Raw genomic sequence first — 17,171 nt, forward strand, 5'->3', positions numbered from 1 at the left:
CCTCAGTGGAATGCACCTCATCAGGGGTGGAGGCCCCAATACAACAGTCCTCCCGCTTATTTTCCTCCACCACCTGCTCATCCACAACCATCGCCTCCTCCTCCACCAAGGCAACCCCAAATGCCTACCCAACCACAACCCCATCCACATCCATCTCAAATACACACCTCCACTCAACTACCCGTACCACCATTTCCAAAACCATACCATGGAGCATCTCAACCCAATTGCAAAGCTGAGGCACAACATGTCCAAGCAACTGCTCTTGAGCTCAATGATCTTCACCATAGCTCAGGAAGAGTATTGCAAAAAAGAGACTATATTGAAAGCATTGAAGGACCACATCAAGCAAAAGAAGATTCAGAAGAGGAAATCAAAGAACCATGGGCTTTACTTGATGAAGAGAAGACATCAGAAGCAGAGATAAAGAAAGATCCTTCATGGTTACCATCAAATCTTCCATGTATTCAAGGGAAAGATCAGCAAAAAGAGGAAGATGAGGAAGTCATGTTAGAAGGTGACATGAAACATGATCCGGATCAGCAAAAGAACCAAGGATATCAGAGCTATATTGAGATATGGTTTCAGAAGGTCACTAAGTTGCAGTAGTACTCTCTTCTTCAGCTATGTTTGATCCCTTCAAAGTCAAATCATTTGGTCTCTGAGATCCGGATAGCTGTCAAAGCATGAATTTCAAGCCTCCACATCAGTTTATCTCTAATCTCGATGTGCACATGGCTCCATTGGAAGTATTCTTATACTTGAGAACGATTTTGTTTTTCAAGTAGGGTAGGGTAGAAAAAAAAAAAAAAAAAAAAAAAGAAAAAAAGAGAAAAAGAAAAAGAAAAAAAATGAAAAAAAAGAGGAAAATAGAAATCTAAGGTGAAAACCTCCTCGGAGGCGCCTTAGATTGGCTCATTGATTGAAAACCTCCATGAGGCGGTCAATGGGTTGGAAAAAAAAAAAGAGAAAAGAGAATAAGATCTCTGGGTGAAAACCTCCCTTGGAGGCGCCCAGGGCAGGCAATTAGGGTGAAAACCTCCATGAGGCGCCCTAGTTGTTTTTAAAAAAAAAGAGAAAAATAAAAAGAAAAATAAATCTAATTTCCATTGAATAATTTCAGGTTGCAGCAATGACATTGCAGGTCAGGAGGATCACTCAAAACAAAGACAAAGGAGTTTTTGTGCCTTCTAGAGGAGGTTCTATATTTCTACAGGAAACATCCTGTAGAACCTTCGAGCGAGCCAGATTCGATTTTGGAAGGGGATCTAAAGCTTGGAATCCATTGGTTATGCCTGCAAGCATCCATGTTACCATTTCTCACCCTTTTCCATCATCTTTTCCACCTCATTGTGCTTCTCATTGTGCTTCTACAGGAAGTTCCTATAGAAATTGTAGGAAGCTAGAAATGGATGTCAAAAAGGTGGTTTGGCGAACATGGTCGCTTACTCAAGGGTTCAAAAGTCCTCTTGCAATCTTCAAACTCCTCCTCCATCATCTCCATACCTGCATCACAGCCCAAGCTCAGTTTTTCTTTCCATGCAAAAACTTGCAAAATGCTTTGAAGAGAAAATACATAGAACAAAATTTGTTTTTGCCATAACTTGAAAACCATGCATCCATTTGAAAAACCGTTTTACAGAGAATTGTATAGGGATGATGGCAACATGCTCGAGCAGTTTCAGGCCATTCCGGTGCACGGTTTCCAAGAAATCAGCCTCCATCACCATCAGTCATTTTTGCATTTTCTCCATATCCGTGCATCCGTTTCAAAACCTGTTTCATGGGGATATGCATATGGGTGATAGTAACCTACCCAAGCAGTTTCAACTGATTCCGATGCCCATTTTCTGAGAAATTGATCTCTGAAATCTTAAGCCATTTTCCATTTTTCTCGAAATCTGTGCATCCATTGATCACGATTTTGCTATGGGAGGTGCATCATGATGATAGGAACATGCTCAACAATTTTCAGATCGATCCAATCTATCGTTTGGGAGCAATGGCGAAAACAAGTTTCGGTCCTGTGAAAATTCAGTGGCAACAGCTTGAGGGTGCAGATCTGAGCATGGAAATGAACTCCTGCAGCATGCATCCAGCCAGAGGACACCTGCACAAGGAAAACAACCAAAAATCATCAGCCAAGCCCTCATGCAACCAAAGAAACCAATGCATGCAGCAATGACTAGCCACAACACCTCACAGCAGCCATTTGACTTCAGGTACGTGACTGCAACTCATTCTTCTATTGCACAAATCTAATTTAAAAACTGCATGAATGAATGGAATGGTGGAATTGAGCCACGAATATAGAAAGATTAAGCCGATAGTTCCTTGTCCAATTCTCCATTAATCAGCCAGGAATCATGCAGCGTACGTGTTAGACAACTCACGTGAAAATTAAAAATAAAAAAAAAAACAGACAGTGGTAGAGGCTTTAACTCCAGTGCAACTGATTAACAAGAAGAGTACATCCAGCTCATTATAGCATTGCCATCTGCATGTGGCCACATACACCTGGCCACCTCACTCCTTCACCACAAATCACGCAGCAATTAACGAACGCTCAGCTGAAACTCACAGACTGCTGTTAACTTGCACTTGCAACATTTTCAACTGAAGTATGCATCCTCTGCTTCCACAAAATGATTAACCCATTGTCCTCCATTGAGCTTTGTGGCCTGGTTCGCAATTCTCCAGCGTATCGGGCTCACTTAGAGGTGCAGGGGCACTCTACAGGCGTTTCTACAGGAAGTCGTCTACAGGAAACACAGAAAACAGCTCTGCAGAAGGAAAACCTGAGATTTTTGTCAAAATTCAAGCTTGAAATGAGAAAAGTAGTTAAAGCTCGTGTCCAAGGTTACCAGGGTTCTTGAAAGTATTGATTTTGGAGTTTTTCAAACGCATTATAGATCTGTTAATGGTGGAGCAATCTGTTTGAATTCAGAATCTGATCATCTATTTCATAGTCCATGGAGGACAAGATATTCCTTGCTTGGTCTAAAACTGTTGAAGAATGCTTAGAAGAATATGATGTGAGCTTAGAGAATGGTTTAAATTCTCATGAAGTGGAAAAACGCCGTCAAATATATGGATGGAATGAGCTCCAGAAGAAAAATGGTACACCTTTGTGGAAACTGGTAGTGGAGCAATTTGATGATACAGTTGTTAAAATACTTCTGTTGGCAGCTGGCATTTCATTTCTTCTCGCCTACTTTCGTGATAATGTGTCTTCTGAGGAGGGCATAACAGCCTATGTAGAGCCCCTGGTCATTCTCCTGATTCTCATCCTCAATGCCATTGTTGGAGTATGGCAGGAGAATAATTCTGAGAAGGCTTCAGAAGCTCTCAAAGAAATGCAATCTGATCATGCAAAGGTCTTGAGAGATGGACATTATGTTGTAGATCTTCCCTCCAGAGAACTTGTTCCAGGAGATATAGTGGAACTGAAGGTGGGAGACAAGGTTCCTGCAGACGTGAGAATTGTGTCCCTCAAGACATCCACCTTTAGGATGGAGCAGATCTCCCTGACCAGAGAGAGAGCATGCCTGTGGTCAAAAGAACATATCCAGCCACCTTGTGTGACTGTGAGTTGCATTCAAAAGAATGCATGGTGTTTGCAGGAACTACAGTTACCAATGGCTGCTACACATGCATTGTTGTGAGCACTGGCATGTTTATAGAAATAGGCAAAATTCAGGCACAAATTCAGGAAGCTTCAATGGAATGTCATGATACCCCTTTGAAAAGAAAGTTAGATGAATTTGGTGAAAGACTGACAACAGTGATTGGTGCCATTTGTATTCTTGTCTGGATCATGAACTACAAATATTTTCTTTCATGGGAAGTCATAGATGGGTGGCCAAAAAAAATATCAGGTTTTCCTTTGAGAAATGTACATACTACTTTAAGATTGCTGTTGCTATGGCAGTTGCTGCTATACCAGAGGGATTGCCTGCTGTGATTACTACATGTTTGGCTCTTGGCACTTGTAAGATGGCACAAAAGAATGTTATTGTGCGTAAGTTACCGAGCGTGGAGACTTTGGGTTGCACCACAATGATTTGCTCTGATAAGACAGGTACTCTTACAACCAATCAGATGTCTGTCAGTGAGTTTATAGCCATAGGGAACAATGCTGGTTCACTTAGAGAGTTTACTGTTGAAGGAACAACATATAATCCCGGGGATGGAAAAATATTGGATTGGCCTGCACATAATATGGGGGAAAATTTAGAAACTCTGGCAGAAGTTGCTGCAGTGTGCAATGATGCAGGGATATCTTGTCAAGGTCACCAGTTCCGTGCTACTGGTATCCCCACTGAGGCAGCCTTGAAGGTATTGGTTGAAAAAATTGGAGTTCCAGACCCAATGGCAGGTGATACAAGTGTCATTCTCAACAGTGGCACAGTGAAATTGGGCAATTGTGATTGGTGGATACAAAGATCAAAGAGGCGGGCTTTATTGGAGTTTGATTGTGATCGAAAATCCATGGGTGTTATTGTCATGGAACCAATGGGACAAAATCGTCTGCTAGTGAAGGGCGCCATGGAAAATTTGCTTGAAAGGAGTGCTTTTCAACAACTTGCAGATGGATCAGTTGTTGAATTAGATGATGCATCAAGGGAATTACTCTTGAGGAAGTTTCATCAAATGAGTTCAAAGGCTTTGCGTTGTTTGGGATTGGCATACAAGGAAGTTTGGGGAGAGGGCAGCAGAAGGAGAAATTGGCCGAGATTTTAGCTAGGGAGGCAGCACCTGTGCTAGCCACCCTAAGCACATCCATCCCCTCCATGAACACTCATTTTTTCAAGGTTCGGACACAATCTGGTCATGGTTCAACCTTCTACAGGAAGCTACAGGACTTTCTACAGGAAGTTCTGTATTTTTACCAGAAACATCCTGTAGAAGCCTTTGGGCAGGCCAAAATCAATTATGGAGAGGGATTTGAAGCTTGAAGTTTGTTGAGGAGGCATGCAACCACTCTTTTCTTCCATCCTCCACTGGTTTCATCTCCTTTCACCACCATTGCCACCATCATATTAAATATACTTGCACAATCATACCAAAGTTGAGAATTCTCTAGGAAAAGAAGCACAGGCAGTGGGAAGAAGCAAAGAGAAAAGCATGGTTTCATGACTAAGAAGAGGGCATCACTTCAGAAGCTTGGCATGACAGGGAGGCCACCAGGGCCATCAAAGATGAGGAGATATATTGGTTGCTCAGAGGATGAGCAACACTTTCAGTAGGGGGGTGATGATGAGCCCCAAAAATGGATAATTATTTGGGCTCATTCAACCTCCTAATTTGACTTAATCCACCATTCTCATTAGTTTATTGCATGTTTTTGATTATATTTATGCTAATAGAGTGAATTGGGTTAGTCATTATGCCAACAAGTCTAATGTGTGCTTTGTGTAGCCTTTTTGGTCAACTTGGAGACAAAATTGAAGGTCTTAATGAGCACTTGGCAGCCAAATTCGTGGGAGAACAAGCTAGAGGATTTGTAGGAAGGTGTCCCCTTCATTTATGGGCCCTTGCCTCGAATTCTCCACCATTAGCTCGGAGTTCAAGGGCCACCGAATCAATCAACACAAGGGCAGCCAAGCAAGTCAAGTAGGACTACTGTTAACTCCAAGTTTTGGGCAGCCGAGTCCCTAAATTTTAGGAGGACTGTTGGGTCCTCAAATTGTATAAATAAGAAGGCTTAGGGCCTCATTTGGGTTAGCCAGTTAGTCATTTTGTTAGCCAGTGGATGTTAGCTAGTTAGCCAGTAGATAGTAGCTAGTAGTTAGTCATTTCATAGCCTTGTTGTAGTCATTTTGTAAATCGATTTGTAGGCAATAGACTAGCTTTGCTTTCAGCTCATTATCAAGCTCTCCTTGTGGACAGTTTTGATGTAACTCTTCATTCTTGATTAATAAAGATGAATCCAGCTTTGCACCAGCTCTAAATCTCTCTTGGGAGGCTGTAGCTCTTGGGGTTGGGCCCATCTCAAGCGCCCAGTACCTCCCTTGTTTATCTTTATGTGTGTTTGCTGCGTTCGTAAAATAAAATCTGCTCTTTAGATCTTGCTTTGTTATTTTGGTTGTTTTTGTTGGTTAAAGTAGCTTTGTATGTTTGGGAATCGATTGGTAGGAGTTTGTCATGCATTTAGATCTTTCGGAATGTTCTTGCTCACGTGATGTACATGGTTCTCTTTCCAAACGAGGCTGCTGTTTATGCATTTCATTGACAGTTTGATTAAGTTAGCTAGGACTTAGTTTGTTTGCAAGAATTCATTGATTCGGTTGAATGTGCATTGTGCAGGGCATCTCTATCACTCACTCACATGGTCAAGCTTCATCAGAGCCATCTGATTCATCCCATATCTAGGCTTCTCGCTTCACACCCATCCTCTTGCCCACGTAACCCTACCTTCTTCTCCATTGTTGTCTCAACTACCTTAAAGCCAAATCAGCCTTCCACATATCATCTCACCACTCCATCCATCAGTTCCTGGGTCACTTCAGACCCCCATCCTACCTCCATAACCATCCATGCATCTTCCATCAATCACCCATCCTCAAAAATCCCATTTCGAAACATCCTGTAGAAGAATTACAGAACTTCCTGTAGAAACCCCTGCAGACTTCCTGTAGAAGTTCATAAACACAGTTGCATGGCATCCAGACTTTGTGAAACTCTTAGAAAGAATGTTAGGGATCCCTTAGACCCTCTCTGTACCATCCCAACCTTTCCCAAAGCATTTCATCCCTTGATCCATCCCTGCACAGTGGAAAACTAGTTAGAAGCACATGCATGATAATTTCAACAACTTAACCAAAAATACAAAAAGATGTTTTCTTCAGATAGTGATAACTTAGAAACATGCATTTTACCTTCCTAGAAGTAATGGCATCTCTTCTCGTAGTTTGCATTCTCATTTTTGCATCAGTAGGACTAGTTGGTAGAATTAGGGTTTGCTAGGGTTCGCTAGGGTTTGTATTTCTTTTTGGCTTTCAGTTTCTTTCCGCAAGTAGATTAGCTTCCTTTGAGTTAGCTTTCGTCCATCAGTTAAAAAGCTTCTTCTAAGAGCTCATAGAAGTTGGCTTGAGCCCCTAGCGGACTTGTGCCAGCTGACCAAGTGATAGCTGCGGCAAGAGCTAGTACTTGTGCATACAGCACCGTCGCTTCCAAGTTTGTTACGAACTACCGGGTTGATAAAATTAAAGAAGGGAGTTCCAGGAGTTGTAGCATTATTGCTACAATACTGGGGCCCACCACCATCTCATGAGCTTGTATGATGTTATTGAGAATTTGTCTTCCTTCCACATAACCAGTGTGCTCCTCTCAGACAAGAGCTGGAAGAAGTGGCTTGAGTCTGTAAGCGATCACTTTAGAAATAATCTTGTACACCACATTACATAAAGCTATGTGTCTGGATCTGTCCAGTGTCATAGCTTTTTCCTGCTTTGGAATCAAAACTATGAAAGAAGCATTGAGATCCTTCAAAACTATTCTGGATCTTCTGGAGTCTTCCACTACATCAAGGATGTCTTGTTTGAATGTTTTCCAGCATGCCTTGAAGAAGTCCCCATTGAATCCATCTGGGCCAGGAGTGTTACACAATAATTTGTCACCGTTTGTCACCGTCCCTGTTACCCCTCTCCCGCACACTGGAAGACTCATTCCGGGACCTGTGAGAAGTGACATGACCTGAAACCACTTGCATCATATTCCGCTAAGTATGAGCTTCATATGCCCTGAAGACATCTCCTACAGAATACCCATAAAAAGACCTCTTTTTGCATTGGCGTGGTTCCACAGTGTACTGATCGCGCCAATGGGGGAAATCCTCTAAATAGGGCGCGCCATTGGCGCTCTGTCTCAGAGTCGCACTCGTGCCAACCGAATTGGGTAAAGTTTTTAAAAAACAAGCTTCCGAAGGTTCTCCTTAACCCATTCACCAACTGAATCCTTGTTGAGTTAGGATGGTTTGGCTTCGAATCTCCATAGAAGGGAAGTGGTTTGCCACCTTTCATGGAAGCTTCTAAGTGATAAACCCAATCCCATTGAAATTGTGATTGATCTTATCTCCTTCCCCTCTATCTATAAAAGCTTGTCTCTATGCCTTGAGCAAGCTAGTTCCAGCATAGTGCTAGTGATAGAGAATTCCAGGAGTTTAAGAGTTTGAAGCTGCAAGAGCCTTCTTTGCACCCATAAGGCCAAATCTAAGTGAGGAGATTCTTGTCACCCAAGTGAGAGAGGCTTGTTTCCCATCCCAACAAGCTTTGCAAGACTTGTGTAGCTGACTACCTAGCCAAAGGAGGATTTGACGTCAGAACTATGGTTGTATTCTTCTTTGTTATTTATCAATAATAGATGACTATCATTATGGTTCCACTCTCATTGTCCTTTGTAATGATTGATGTTGAGTTATATCTTTTCTGACTGATATATAATTGCATCTATTGGATTTTATGCTTGTATTTGTGTTGTTCTTTGCATGTGCAGGTGTCCAATCACGGAGATCGTGGGGATCGTGACCGGCCGAGGTGAAGGAACAAGAGCGACGTCTCTTCTACGAATATTAGCGTTGGAATCCAAGTAGGTTCTCATCATCTACTTTTAATTTGCAATTAGGAACTTGCGTGATAGCATTGTTTGATTGTTGCTAGACCCGGTCTGGGATAGTAGGGTTCGTCTCTGTCCGCAGAGAGGATTTACCTCCACAACAATTTGGCGACTCCGCTGGGGAGTCTTGTCTCTTTGGTTCTCTCGTTTGATTGCTTAGATAGCTTTCTGGGATGGATTTCTTGCTGTCTCTTGCTTCCTCGTCTGCCTGGATACTGTTAACCAAGCCCTGGACTGTTTTTTTTTTTTTTGACCTAGCAAGCTTGATTAGCGCGCTTTTTTGCCTGACAGTCGCACCAATTGGCGCATGTTTCTCAAAGACAACCCGCGCCAATCCCTTAAAAGCGTGAGTTGCAGCCTGACAGTCATGCCTGGCCTGTCAAATTTTCCAGTTTGCTTGTTTTCAAGCCCTCTGAGCTTGGATTTGTATCTTGCTACATCTTTTTCAATTACTGGTGTGTGTTTGATCCTTGTTTGACTAGTTTTCGACTTCCATCCTTCGGGTGTTTGCCTCTTTCTATCGATTTCACATTTTAGCCCTAGGGCATCTAGTGGCTTTGTGCATCGAGCCTTCCGTAGGAGTCTTGGGTTCTTTGATCGTCCAGTCGACTTTGTGATTACTCTTTTGCATTTGCTCAGTAGTTGTCAAAGCTTTTTATTGTTATTCAAGTGATTTTCTTCTTTTCCGCTTGGATTTCGCTTGGCTTCGTTTGGGCTTAGATCACATAGCTCATAGAGGTCTTTGTGTTTTCTTTTTGGTTTGAAGGACTGCCTTGGTGTTTTGGGGATTTGATTGCGTTCTCATTGAGTGAAATTTGTCTCTTTTACTCGGTGTTATTATCTCTCAAAATTTGTTTAGTGCACTTTGCCATTGAAAAGAAAACGAACAGTCTCTTTTGCGTTGAATTAGTTAATGGAAATTAGAGCTTTTCATTGATTAGTGATCTTAAAAAAAAAAAAAATCGTTTATTGCCATTAGCTGCATTAGAGTGGTTCTTGATTGTTTATGGTCATTCTATTTGATTGAAAAATTCTCAACTCTCTCGTAGTTAGTGTTCATCGAACGAAATGATATTCTTTGGCATATAGCTTGCATTTAGGGAATTGTGAGAGATTACATACGGTAGGACCTGGAAATCGAAACCTAATCAAAGATCAACCGTAAAATGAACTGAATGAACTTAAAAACGCATTGGAACATAACGCTCACTGTTTAGAGGTCTAGGCTAGAGACATGCTCCGGCGTCGTTAAACCTAGTCACTGTTGTTTCACATTGTGGTTGGGTGATTCCTCCTTTTGTGACTCGATAGTGGTCTAGCACGGACTTGAGCTCCCACGTACCGTCGAGTGTATAGGGGAGACCCCAATAGGTTATCATCCTTTATCCACAGGAAGCCGTGTCTGCCACCTTACAAGCCGTAACGCACCGAACACAGCATTCGAGAAGATTGACTGCCGTAGGGAAGTCCTTGGTTTTCATATGACTGCCAAGGTGTATATGCAGTTTTACGGATTTGTTTGGTAAACCCTTTTGCCTAGTTCTCCAGAGTAGTCACTTTTGATCCTTTTCAGACTCCTTAAATGAAAAGGCTCATCTGAGCATTTGTCACTTCGGCCTCACTAAATATTCGAAGGAGACTAGAGTCATCTTTTTGTCCTTTTCTCTACTCTTAAAACATGAAAAGGTCAAGTTGTGTCCTTGCGTCTTAAAATTTATTTGGCCGCGATTAACATTACCTGGTTAGATCTTGTGTGCGTTAGTTTGAGTAGGGTCCTTTATCGTTAGATTCCTTTAGGTTTTGTTTGAAGTTTGTCATCCTGGCTGAACCATCGATCCCATCTCCCGTTCCAAGTGATCAAGGGTCTCCATCTTCCGTTGCTCCCGAGGTACCGGTTGTGAGTGATACTCTTCCTGTTATCCCGAGTATCCAACCGATCAACTCTCGTGCTCCGGACGACGAGGATTACGAAATTCATTGGAACCCCATTTGGGAGCCTGAAAAGGACGATATTCCTTTTACCCCCCCTGGTGTTTCGTCTCCAATGTCTACCTCTCACATGGATGAGACATCTCCTAGAGTAAGTGAGACACCCGTTTTGTCGAATATCAACACTCCTATCCCGGCCACTTCTTCGGTACCCTCACGCTACAAGTCGTTGAGGGATAATATAAGTGCCAGGATCCCCGCTTCAAGTACCATGTGGGACCTTCGTATCACTCCCACTACGGGATCTTTTGTTTCACAAGTCCACAGCACACCCGTCACTTCAGTTCCAACGAATCCAACTGTTTGTGTAGCACATTCAACTCCAGTTGTTAGTGCCGTTACAGCGTCTTCAACTCTGACTACTGGTGCTGGTCCCCCTCACGGGTAAGTGAGTAGCGGCTAGTCGGCACACACACCCAAAGTTGTTCATCCTGCACAAAGTGCACCACCCTCTTTTGGTCCCGTCCCAGGAGGGGGGCCATATGATCAGTATGGGCAAGCTGTTCAGGATCCGAACGCACAAGGTCCATTCTATTATTACGATTCTACTGGTCAGTTCCTTTATCCTTCTAGACCCTTGCCTACTCAACCTGTTGTTGAGGTCTCGGTACCATTATCCGTTGCTTGGGACGCCACCACTTTCCGTGGGGGCCAAGCAATGCCTGCACAGCTTCAGGGATTGCCTAACCAAGGCCAGCCGTCTTATATGCAAACCCCCCAAGGGCAGCAATATTATGGTCAGTCTTACCCAGGACAACCTGGGGGCCCACAAGGACAACCCTATCAGGGACAACCTTCGGCCGCTGGTGGTCCATCTTTTACTTATCTGACTCAACCTTCCGGTTATCCAGGGCAACCTGGTACCCAGCAAGGTTACCCGTCTGGACAACCAAGACAACCTTACATCCAACAAGGTCAACCTGGTGTCCAGCAAGGTTATCCCTCTGGACAAGCAGGATAAACTTATATTCAACAAGGTCAACCGACAGTTCAGCAGGGGCACCCTTCTGGGCAAGGGGGTCAGCCTTACGTATAGCAAGGCCAACCCACTGCCCAGCCTAGTCATCCTTCTGGACAAGCTAGTCAACCTCAAGGTCAACCGGTCGTCCAGCCCGCTCAACCATCTGTTCCGCAAGGAAAAACCTCGGTTGCACAAGGACAACCTAGTACCCAGCAAGCTCGTCCTTCTGGGCAAACAGGTCCATCCCAAACCCAACCAGGACAACCTTCCGGCCAGATGGTCCAAGCTCAACCTGTTCATGGACATCTGTCTGGGCCCCAGACTCAAATTGGTTTTCAGATGCAAGGTGGATTGCAATCCCAACCTTCTTACCAGGCACAGCCTGCTTACCAAGCTCAGTATGGAGCTCAGCAACCGTATGGTTACCAGCAACCCCAGGGGAAAACTCAGTTCACCCCTTATCAAAATTATCAACAAATGCAGGTCACCCCTTATTAGAATTATCAGCAACAGTATGTTGCACCTGCAAGTTAAGTTGCTAATCGGGCAGATCCAGGGTCAGCTGTTTGCTTATGGGCAGAATCCTTATGGACAGAATCCTTATGGACAGAACCCCTATGGGAAAAATCCCTATGGGTAGAACCCTTATGGTCCAGGCCCGTCCGGACAAAGTCCATGGGGGCAACCACCACCTGGTTGGAACCCTGGTACTACCTCTCTTCCACAGCCACAGATGTCCTTCAATCCTCAGTTACCTTTCTTAGTGACATTGGAACTGCCAGATGTGTCCAAATTGACAAATGATCCCATTCTTCATAATCCATATTGGCCACCAGTTCCGACCAAGATACCCGGTGATTGCCCGAAATTCGATGGCAAAGCTGGCGAGGACCCTCAAGCCCATGTCATGACCTATCACCTTTGGTGTTCATCCAACTCATGGCTTGATGATTCCATCCGGCTCCGCCTCTTCCAAAGGACTCTCACCGGCTCGGCCGCTAAGTGGTATATTGAGTTGAATCGCGGAACATTTCAAGATTTCAACTCGTTGGCTATGGCATTCCTAACTCATTTTCAGTTACCCATTCGGTATGAGACGAGGACGCATCTCCTTACGTCTCTAAAACAAGACATGGCCACGCATATATCCGATCATATACATGAATGGAGACGGCGTCGTCGTTTGATCAAGTTCTGGATTCCTGATCAGCTCCTAACCGATTGGTTTACAACCTCCTTTGTCCCTGCGATCACGCGAGACATTGCTATGGGAGCTTGTGTAACTGAAGAGCAAGCTATCGCGCGTGCTCAGTACCTCGACTTAGTTTATTCTCAGTCAGGTACTTTATATGATTATTTTCCAGACGCCCAGAGACCCGGAACATCCAAAGCTCCGCCAAAGCCATCTGTTGACGGTGTTATTGGCTCTGTAAACGCATCTTCAAAGAAATCATCCACGAACCCTGGGAAGCAAAAACTGAACGCTCCTAGCAAAAACACTTCTCAGGGTCAATCTAATTCTGGAAACACTTCCGAGGTTAACGTCGTCCAGTCCACCACGGTGGATAAGTCCTCGAAAGGGAAAAAGAAAGGGAAAGCCAAGAATAAGTCCGAACAGCCCAGACAGGACTCCCCTAAACCTCCACCCAAGGAAGGAGCTAAACGTAAACCTAAGTATCTTTGTCTTATCTGTGACGAGGATCACTATACTAAAGACTGCCCCAGGTGGTCCGAAGTTAGTTGATTGTTGAAAGGTGCTCCTGGGACTCCTGTTGTGCTTAAAGAACCTTTCCCTTCATAGCAAACTCAAATGGTGGCAGATCCATCGCAACCCTCTTCTTCATTCGGCTCTCAAGTATTTATGGCTGGGACGATTCCCGTCCACATCACTACTCGAGCAAAATAATATCCATCTCATGCCGGGAAAGAGCCTGAGGTCTCCTCCAGCGCTCCTCCGTCTAGTTCTGGTCCACTCCACATCGAGAGACCCAGCACTGAGACGACTATCTGACCCCCTCCAAAAGGTGTACTCCGGAAGTCTTCTTACAACCCTAATGCTCGTGCTGCCCAGCACTACAGCATCGTTGAGGACTTAGCTCGGGCCCCGGCTGCTATGTCTGCTCTAGAAGTGCTCCAGAGCTGCCCCTCCCAGAGGAAGTTCTTGCTATCGCCATCGGTGGCATAGACCCGGCTGACTCGGATCAGGTTTCTTTTGACCTCGAGGGCCATATGCCGAGACTGCCTCACCAAATCGCTTTCCTCATACAGGTCATTATCAATACTAAAACGATTCATCGTACAATCATTGATGAAGGTGCCTCAACTTGCATCATGTCTGTTGCCTGTTGGAAAGATATTGGTTCTCCGACATTGAATCAGTCTCCTACGACATTGGAAGCCTTTGATGGAAGAGAGTCCCGTCCTTATGGTATCCTCCAACGGTTGCCCATCTCTTTGGAAGGGAAGACGGTAGAAGTGGAGGTCGAAGTTGTCGATGCTAATCTTACCTACAACCTCCTCCTCGGACGTAGCTGGACATATGCCATGCAAGCCGTGGCCTCCTCTCTTTTCCGTGTCATTCGTTTCCCTCATCAGGGGAAGATTGTCACTGTGGACCAACTCTCCTTCTTCGCCTCCTCTTCCTAAGGCAACGTGCCTTTCGTGGAGCATACCTCCAAATCATGCGAGAGTGTGGGAGCCGGACTCTTTAAAGATCCATCCCTGATGGGTGTCTTTTCCCTCCCACCTCCTAATCTCACTCCTATTAATATGATTTCCGTGCGCTCTGATCCGTGGGTCCTTCCTCCCGCCGATCAGATAGAATCTTGGGGCGATATGATGCCGTTGAGTCCCGCCGAGCTCAACTACGTCAAAATCGTTGCTGCATCGGCTCCCCCTCCCGAACCTGCTCCTCCGAGCAGCGTTCCCGACTCGTATGTTCATTCCCCTTGGCTTGGAGATGATGCTACTTCAGATCCATTAAAGGAAATATTTCCTTCCGATGAAGCCATTATAGAGACCATGTCTCTTGAGGAACCTCCTTGGTCTGATTATCACCACCGTTCCTCGTTCCTCCCTGCCCATCAGGAAATGATCGCCTGTCTCGAACGGTTTGCTTCTTGTATCCCATTTCAGCCCCTTCAAACACCTATTCAAATTTATCAAGTGTCTTCTGAAGGCAATATGGGAAACATTATGCAAACCCAACCCATCGACATCTCTGTGAAACCAGGGATTGTCGAGCACATTCACATTGGAGTCACTTGCACTCCAGAGGAAGTTCAACTCTACACCGATCTTTTTCGTGAATTTCGTGATGTCTTCGCTTGGTCCTACGAAGAGATGCCTGGCATTGACCCTAGCATAGTGGTGCATGAGATACCTACGTATCTGGGTGCTAAGCCCGTTCGTCAACGCCTACGCCCCGTGCACCCCCGAAAGGCTGCAGCCATTAAAGCAGAAGTTGAAAAGCTTCTCAAGGCTGGTTTCATTTACCCCATTCCACTTATGGATTGGGTTTCTAATATAGTCCCTGTGAATAAAAAGCAGGGTACCATCCGAGTCTGTGTTGATTACCGTGACATCAACCGCGCCTGTCCTAAGGATAACTTCCCCACACCCTTCATTGATTAGCTCATTGATGAGTGTGCAGGAAGCGAAATCTATTCGTTTATGGACGGTTTTTCTGGGTATAACGAGATCAATATCGCGCTCGCTGATCAGCATAAGACGGCCTTTATCTGTCCTTAGGGCACTTTTGCTTATAAGAAGCTCCCTTTTGGTTTGAAGAATGCCGGTGCTACCTTCCAACGTGCAATGTCCTATGCTTTTCATGACATCCGTCACATTGTACAGCCATATCTGGATGATCTACCAGCTCATTCAGTCAAACGCCAGGACCATCCTTCCCATCTTCGTGAAATCTTTCTCCACTGTCGACACTACCGTATCAGGCTCAATCCTCATAAATGTGTCTTCTGCATTGAATCAGGCCGACTACTCAGGTTTATCGTCTCCCGAGAGGGCATCCGTCTGGATCCCCTCAAAGTTGAGGCTATCCTGAATCTTCCTCCCCCTGCTTCTTTGCAGCAGTTGCAGAGCTTGCAGGGCAAAGCAAATTTCCTAAGACAGTTCGTTCCGAACTATGCCGAGGTGGCTAAACGTTTTACACGGTTATTGAAGCGAGATACACCCTTTCATTGGGATGCTATCGCTCAAGAGTCCTTCGAGCATCTCAAGGGTCTCCTTGTTTCTGCTCCATTATTGCGACCTCCGAATTACCACCATGATTATACTCTGTATCTGGCCGCCGCCGATACCACTATCGGCATGGTTCTCGTGCAAGACGACGATGATGACAATGAGCACGTCATATATTACCTCAGCCGCAACCTCTTGGATACGGAAACTCGATATGCTTACGTCGAGAAGTTGGCATTGGCCGCCGTTTGTGCCGTCCAACGCTTCCGGCATTATATCTTGTTGCGCACCACGACCGTGATTTTTGATTGCAACCCGATGACGTATATTTTGTCGCGTCAGTTGCTGGGGGGCAAATACTCAAAGTGGATCGTCATCCTCCAAGAGTTTGACTTGGAATTTACTGCTGCCAAGTCTAAGAAGTCCCTGGTCTTTACTGAGTTACTTTGCTCTTTGCCATCTCCTTCTGCACCTCCTCACTCAGAGGATTATATCCTGGACGAAACTATTTTTCTGATTAGCACCCTCGATCCCTGGTATGAGGATATTATTGTATATTTGCATACATCCTCTTTCTGCCCCGCTATATCCAAAGATGCTCGGCGGCGGATCCGTCATCAGTCTCAACCCTATCGTATCATTGGGGATACCCTATACCGTCTCGGCGTTGACTCCATCCTCCGCCGATGTCTAACCCTCGAGGAAGCTAAGAGAGTCCTGAATGACTGCCACTCTGGCGCCTGTGGTGGTCACTTGTCTGGATATGCCACAACTCAAAAAATCCTTCGCGCTGGTTATTTCTGGCCCTCCATTTTTAAGGATTGCATTCTCGTCGTCCGTTCGTGTCATGCGTGCCAGATATACCAGTGAAAGATGCGTGTGCCACCAGCTCCACTGCACCCTGTAGTCACCGCTGACCCTTTTGCAAAATGGGGCATTGATTATACAACCTATAAGCCTCGCTCGGCCAGGGGGCATGGGTTTATCATCGTTGTCGTCGATTACTTTACAAAATGGGCCGAGGCGATGCCCACATTAACTGAAGACGGTCACACAGCGGCGCAGTTTTTGTTCAACCATGTTATTACGCGGTTCGGAGTTCTGCAAGCCATCGTCACGGATCACAGAAAGCATTTCTGTAATCACATGATGACCGAACTAACAACCCAACTAGGCTTACGGCATGATAGTTCGACCCCGTACTATCCTCAGTCTAATGGCCAGGTTGAAGTCGTTAACAAGATTTTGGTTACGATGCTTCAACGTACTGTTGACATGCATAAGTCTAATTGGCATCTGATGTTGTTTTCCGCCTTGTGGGCCTACCGAACCTCTGTGAAGGACGCCACCGGTTTCACTCCATTTCAACTAGTTTACGGATTGGAGGCTACCCTTCCTATAGAAT

The 17,171-nt window shown here is 45.0% G+C and overlaps 1 pseudogene; it reads left to right on the top strand.

Moving 5' to 3' along the window:
- The first annotated feature begins 2,972 nt into the window (after positions 1-2,972).
- On the top strand, positions 2,973-4,743 carry LOC149174254 (calcium-transporting ATPase, endoplasmic reticulum-type pseudogene; annotated as a pseudogene).
- Positions 4,744-17,171: the final 12,428 nt, after the last annotated feature.

This window comes from Pinus tabuliformis, chromosome 4_1, assembly GCF_031772625.1.
Source record: "Pinus tabuliformis cultivar Carrire ecotype Pingquan chromosome 4_1, CPIR1, whole genome shotgun sequence".
NCBI classification, from domain to species: Eukaryota; Viridiplantae; Streptophyta; class Pinopsida; order Pinales; family Pinaceae; genus Pinus; species Pinus tabuliformis.